At 38.7% G+C, this 7,346-nt stretch overlaps 1 protein-coding gene across 2 annotated transcripts in view; it reads right to left on the reverse strand.

The window, feature by feature from the left end:
* The window catches only part of LOC137796039 (sodium-coupled neutral amino acid transporter 3-like), a 36,518-nt gene extending 29,870 nt beyond the window's left edge, over positions 1-6,648 (reverse strand). Inside the window, exon 1 of one of the 2 annotated variants that reach the window (XM_068593674.1) lies at positions 6,238-6,648. The gene's annotated coding sequence lies outside the window, so the exon portion shown is untranslated. The remainder of the gene's footprint in view (positions 1-6,237) is intronic. The other variant, XM_068593675.1, reaches the window with a different exon arrangement.
* Between the last annotated feature and the right edge of the window lie 698 nt (positions 6,649-7,346).

The following is a 7,346-nucleotide window of genomic DNA, read 5'->3' on the forward strand; positions in this document are numbered from 1 at the left end:
ACCACTTCAACTGGTGCAGTGTAAATATTTTTTTAAATACTTGTTTATTCTGTTTGTATATATATTATAGTGCTATTGTGGATTATTATTATTTTTTACCGTTTTTATTAGTTTTACTGTTTACTTGTATGTATAACCTGATTCTTATTTTACTACTATCTCAAAAAGGCCTACAAGGCAAAAATCATCCTTTAAAAAGTCAGTTCAACAAGGAAGAGAGCTACAGTCATGCATCAGTGCCTATTAAATAACATCATAAATGTAGAGCTCAGGCCTCAGAGACATGAGGGCTGCAGTGCGTTTACATGCTGGTAATAATTCGAATCTTGCTACTGATTCTAGTCTCTGGTTTAAACCCTGAACCTGACCCAATGTCAAAGCTAAATTTCCCTCTATTTCATGCACTCGCAAGAAATTAACTACACCCTCTGTGTTCTCTCTTTTTAAAGTGCATTGTCTATCTACCACACAAACACCTGCTTTGTCGAGTTTCGGTAGTCACTTGTTTAGTCACTTTCATGTGTGCATTTCCTCTCTGAGACTTAAAAAGTCAAATTTCTACTGGTTTGTCTTCTGGCCGGACTGGCGCGCTTTAGATCGAGTGTGACGGGTGTTTGCACGACAACGTGGAGCTGGAGGCGTGAGGCAGTATGGATTGTCTTTAATGTCTCGTGACGCACCTGTGTGATAGCACCAGCGTGGTGACTCACTGAAAATGTGATTTATTTATAGAATCGCACAACACTTTGTGTCACAAACAGTGCAGACAGGAAATGAAAACTGCTTCTGGGAGGAGCTTCAGGATGAGCACTTAATCGCGATTAATCGTATGATTTTTCTGCGATTAATCGCGATTAATCGCATTATGCACCAAATACAACAATGAAGTAAAAAACTAGTGTATTGCATGCTTTTATTTTGAAGTAATGTTATCAGAACAATATAACAGCAACAACAAGTTAACATATATATATATATATATATATATATATATATATATATATATATATATATATATATATATATATATATATATATATATATAGTTGGGGGAAAGTGAAAAGTTAGAGCAAAGAAGCTGTAGACAAGAGAAAAACAAATGTTGACACTCTTCAGAATTACTTATTAACTATAATAATATATATGAAGAGCATCTAATTAGAAAATGCTAACACGATGCTGCTGGCCCGCTGACAGTGCGTGCAAACATGTCAACAAGTTCGACATACAACTTTATTTAGCTTGCAAACTAATTGCTTTTTCTTGATGGAATATTTTAAATACAAGTTAATTTTACTATCTTAAAAACTGATTAGTGATACTAATGGAGACCAGGATCAACGGGTCCCTGGTGAACACAAATATCTTTGCAGGAATTTAAACACTCCGAATTAAAAGATAAAATAGGTAAATTCTCTGTCATCTAATGTCGAAGAATATTTGAAGAACAAACTGAACCACTGAGTGGCCGCTACTGACATTGAGAGTTTTACAAATCTGCCACTGATATTAATTTTCTTTACACAACCAATAACTTAAATAAAACATTTGTATAAGGTTACCTTGAATTATTGTTCTTTAAACAATTTTGACCAAAAAATATTGAAAAGAAAAAGAATTGTCACAAACTATTAAATAGTGACTCGGTTTTAAAACATATTTTATCTGAACGAATATTTTATCTGTATCAATTCATATTCTCACTTATGGTTTGATCAATAAATCATCAGAAAACAGTGAAAAATAACCGTCATATCTTATGACAAAAGGTAACAGAGTCAAATGTCTTGATATTTTTTCAATTAATACTAGAAACCCAAACATGTTTAATTTATTATGATGTAAGAACAATGAAAGAAGCTTGAAACATAAAGTGTGTGACTGTTGTGTGATGTTTTCTTCTGATTGATGAATCAGCTATTTGATACAGATCTACCTGTTCATCAGGTATCACAGTTCAGGAATAACAGTTTTGGAAGCAAACGCAGAGTTCATCTGACGAGGTCGCAGCAGGTGGTTATTTATTTTGAGAGATCAACTTAAAAACCAACCAGTAACACTGAATTACTGGGAAAAAAGCTGAACTGTAACATAATGTACGACAACCAACTGGGAAGACAAAGAATAAACACTGACACTAACACATTTTAAAAAAACAAGTGCTGCAAAAACAATTGGAAAAACATACAAAGACAGGTAGTAGACTACAGGAGGAATAAAACAGGAAACAGACTCAGAAATACCTGGGCCATGACAACAGGTCTTACTTAATATACAAAGCACGACCTTCTCTCTCCTTTGGGACTATGCTCCTTCATTAGATTGTCTAATGATTGAACCTATAGGACAGCAGTGACACATCGTACCCAGTTGTATAGTTAGAACAATAGCACAGGACGCCATCAGCTAACTGGCCTCTCATCCATAGAGAGTGCTCCTCAACGCCACACTGTTCAATGCCAGCTCTGTCTTCTCTCAATCATGCGCCCTAAAACAAAGTACCATCCTCTCCTGGCATCGGCCACTCATCTCCCTTCTGCTTCCTCCTCATCACATGGGAGGAGAGCAAAAGGATGAGAGTGCACTGTGGGGGCGAATGCATTAATTCAGCTGGAAGCACAACTCACGCGGAGTTTGACCACTATGGTTGATGTTGCACTGCTGACTCTGTCACATGCCGCGGCACCATGGACGCCCAAATCCCAATCCACTGACAGAGGACTCTGGAGCACAGCAGGCACCCACTGTAAGCAGATCAATGATCGGCTTAAGTATCAAATCCCTCATAGAACTAAGAATTGCGCTGAGTACAATAAACCAACGACGGATAATGAGCAAAAATACAGCCCTGGCTGAGAGTCAGAGGATTGTATTCAGACTTTTGGGTGTTTAAGGCAGTCCAGGAGGTGTCATTAGCAATTTAATCAACCCCAACAAGAACCAAGAGAGACTCACACCGACCAACCTTTTACTCTTGACGACAAGTTAAAGAAATATATATATATATATATATATATATATATATATATATATATGTATATATATATATATATATATATATATATATATATATATATATATATATATATATATATATATATATTAGCGCTGTGAAAAATAACGCGTTAACGCATTATGATTAAAATACAGGATTAATTTTTCAACGCATTTAACGCATCCTTATTACGCCCTTACAAGTTTTGTAAACGGTATCTTATGTCCACCTTCTTGTGTAAGCTCCAACTGTAGAGAGAACTGTCATTGGTCGACCAATCTCAGGGTTGCCAGATGCAGGATAATTATCCACCAAATACAACCATGTTGAGTTTTTGGTACGATACTTCGCCATCACCTATCTGGCAACACTGAGCCTTGTCACCTCCACACGCGACGAATATCCTGTTACGCTCTGAAGAAACTAGTTCAGCATAAAACATCGCCGCATCAATAATCGACTGGAATTTAAGCGACAAACTTCTTTTCGTTAGTTTAGCACAACTCTTACTTTTTTATGAGCTAAATATCGCGTAGATGCACGACTGTGGAGCGGGATGAAACAATAACGGGGTTCACCTTACGGCCTGTAGTTGCATTGTTTACAACAGCACCCCATTGTATAAATGGCAACGTATATATCCGTCTTTAATCATAAATCTTTATGTTCTCAAAAAATATATCGAGAATATCGGTAACATGTGATTAATCCACAGAAACGTAATTAATCTGATTAAACTTTTTAATCATTTCACAGACCTAATATATGTGTGTGTGTGTGTGTGTGTGTGTATATATATATATATATATATATATATATATATATATATATATATACATATATATATATATATATATATATATATATATATATATATATATATATATGTATATAATATGAAAATATTTCAGCCAATATGAAGTTTCAATTACATTAGTCAGCTGTTAACATAAGACATAAATGTGAGACTGCTCAATCTACTGCTCATTACTGGACTGCACAGGGTTGAGGGTACAAACATGTTTCCTACTTTGGATAAATGCCAGCCTATTGGTTAGATGAGCTCTAAGTGGTATGACCTTATGCAAGCTGCAGTTCATCTATGATATCCTGAAGTACGTCCAAGCAACTCTTTCATAAACCAATCTGCACTTAGAAAATGTAGAAATACTCGGAGGATAAGCCCTCAGGGGGATACATATCTTTCTAAAACACAAAGCAGATCATCTGACACAATATAATTGTTACAATTGCTTTTGGTAACCAGTGTGAGGATTGAGTTAAAACCAAAATCAAATCCCTGTAAAACCTCAAATCCAGACAGAAGTTGTGCCTGTTCATAGTTTAATACCGTCGACAAAGTCCCAGCAGGGTGGTCTTTTCTTCCCACGGTGAACTACAGCCGTACCTTCATGTTTTCCTTTCAATAAACTAAACCAATACTGAAGCAGAATGAACACCGAGCTTTGATCAAATCAATGAACTTAGTCAATATGTCTCATTCAATAGAGAAGAAAAGAAAAGGCAGGAGGAGCCATAAATATGTCTCATCTAACCTAAGATTAAAAGAGAAAAATAAATACTAAAGCAACTTCAGACAGCTTCTTTTGTGCTGGCCAGGATATTAATCATGTAGTTGTGAATGAGGTCTGTGACCTTTATTGCTTAGCACTCCTCACTTTTTCCCTTTTTCCTTGTCAATCGATACATTTTGTAATTAACCGGCGAGGCCACAGTTCACAATATCTTTTCAATCTGTAATCTAATATTGCATGTACATGCTCACTCACATGCACACACACTTTTACTGTTGAACATGGACAATGGTACCATCGGAAACATATGCAGGAGTTGATAACATGCACACCACATCAGAAGCTCAGCATAACCCAGTGCCGGCTGAGGTTGGATCAGTCTGATCTCACTGTGGTTTACTTTTGGGATGGAGTTTGTCTTGACAAGCCAGAGAGAGACGTCAGTCAATTACAACAGCAGAGGCCAAGTTGGCCAGATGTGATTGCTCCCCAGCTCCGAACTGTTAAGTCGAGCAGTCACAGTATCACTTGCTGCCCACAAGGCCTTGAGTGACTCATCGTGGAGGACTGAGTGACGTGGCCTACTGCAGGTGTCTCTAGAAAGCATGCTGCAGGAGTTGTATCCAGTCTACTGGATGTTAAATTAATACATTTGCTAAATGTAATTCTATGTAAATGAGAAGTCTAGTTTACTGTGTGCATAATTCAGTCATTACATGTGTTACCTTAAATCAGAGCAATCAAACAAAAATCCGCATTTCCCCTTATCAATATTATTAGATATAGATCTAAATATCTGCTTATGATGTATATTATTTTAGGGCTGCTTTGGCCACTTCCTACTTAGACTTGGCATCCCACCAAAGGCCTTGGTGTGTCTATCAGGCTATGCAAGATCACCAGACATGAGGACCAGATGGCACCTGTAGCCGAGCTGTGACGTGGTGTGAGCCAGCTGTGAATGCGTCACTGGCACGATTTAAAAATAAGACAGGCAATCCAAAAATGAAGCTTCAAACTGTGCAATGCATTTGCAGGAGCTTTATATAGCAACTCAGCCATTGGACGCCTCAAACGTGCATTACTGACACAGCGTCATAAGGCCTGAGTGACACTCATGCAGTGAAATTCTTGTTAGGAGAGTATTTGTAAAAAAATAAATAAATAAAATAAGCATGCGGGTCACGGGGGATTTGAACATAGTGAGAGAGCATCACTGTTTTCATCATTCATCCTAAGCAGAGTAAACATGTATCCAGTTAAGTACCAAATCATTCCTGCTGATTGAAGGATAAGTCGCAATGAAGAAAGCACTTACAAAAGGGGGTCTCGTCCAAGTGGGAGCACTGAATCTCAGTAGTGTTATCCAGCTGCACATGCCGATCAAGTGCAGCGCGGTTCGTAATGTCACCTCTCTCTTAGGTGTTTTACTTTGCATTTTAAAGCTGTTAAATAAATGCCTGCACGCGGACCGTTAGCAAGCGGGCTTTGCTGCACACACACACGCACAAAGAGCGTCGTTTCGGTTGTTGTTCGTTTTTTTTTTTGTTTTTTTTTGTTCAAATGTGTTCTAATAAATAGATAATTATGTGAAAAAAAAACATGTACGTTGAAAAGAAGAAAAAAAGAGCCCAAAATACAAAAAACGTAACGTCGTGAGGGCTAAACGTCAACGTTAAAGCGTACAGCATCCTGTCAGTGCCTTACCAGAAAAGTACCAGCGTCCTCCTCCAACTCCAAATATCTCCACACAGATCTCGCCTCCGCTGCTGCACGGCTGTGTCTCGACCCGTAGCGTGTCGACCTGCCTCTGTCACACTACATCCATCCGCTTTCCCTCCAAACTGCGTTCATGTCATGTGTTTCCCACTGAATTGTCCGCGTAATCTTCTCAAAAGTGGGATGTGAAGAGCGCCTGGGTTCCGCCTACCGCACGCACAGAGACCCCTATCAAATGATTGTTGTTGCTGTTACGAAGCCAGCGCGAGCAGGCACACGAGATCCCCCTCTTTGGCACGCGCCTTTTTCTTAATCGTGTTGGTAACGATGACCCCCGCGCTACATTGATATCGTGGCGCGATTAAAGGGTCGTGTCCGCTGTTTTTACGTGCGGATATATAGCTAATAGCTGTCATTACAAACGGCGATAATGGCGGGGTTATATTTCATATTGCTCGTGGATTTATCGTCGAGCTTGAGCGCGCATTGTGAGACAAGGAGACTGATACAGTGGGTGAGAGTACTAAAAATGCATTTACTCTATCTACTCGAGTGTTTCCCCTTTAATTGGTAGTTAAATAATTCATTTTTTTCCCACGTAATCATTGACGTAAACAGCCGCCTGAGCCATGTGCGACAAAAGCTCACAGTTGCCATACGCACGCTCCATTTCTAGGTCATCGGCGAGAGCGCGTTTTGATGTCACATTGCTCCGGGGATAGTCTTTTTTCACTCTCCTCTAGCTCATGTTCAAACACTGAAGACACACACCTGCAGCCAAATTAGAACAGGTTCCCTCATCATGTGAGCCTTCGTCTGTATTCATGGGAGGCAATAGAGCGAGCCACATCTCATCGTACACATTTATAAGGCATTCATTATCCAACCTGCATGCAAACACACACCTCGTATACATCTAGCTATATCTCCAAACATGCAGTGTTTTTTTTTCCCCGATGCAATTTTGAGCTGAGCCATTGTACACTTTCTCCCACAAATACCATACTATCATCTCACCCCTGAATGAACCAAGTAGATTACTTTAACAATCTCAATCTCTTAATCTCAATTTCCTTTGTAAACCTGACCTTGTGGAA

Source organism: Clinocottus analis, unplaced genomic scaffold, assembly GCF_023055335.1.
Source record: "Clinocottus analis isolate CAN_PGR_092001 unplaced genomic scaffold, fCliAna1.0.p SCAF_3, whole genome shotgun sequence".
NCBI lineage: Eukaryota > Metazoa > Chordata > Actinopteri > Perciformes > Cottidae > Clinocottus > Clinocottus analis.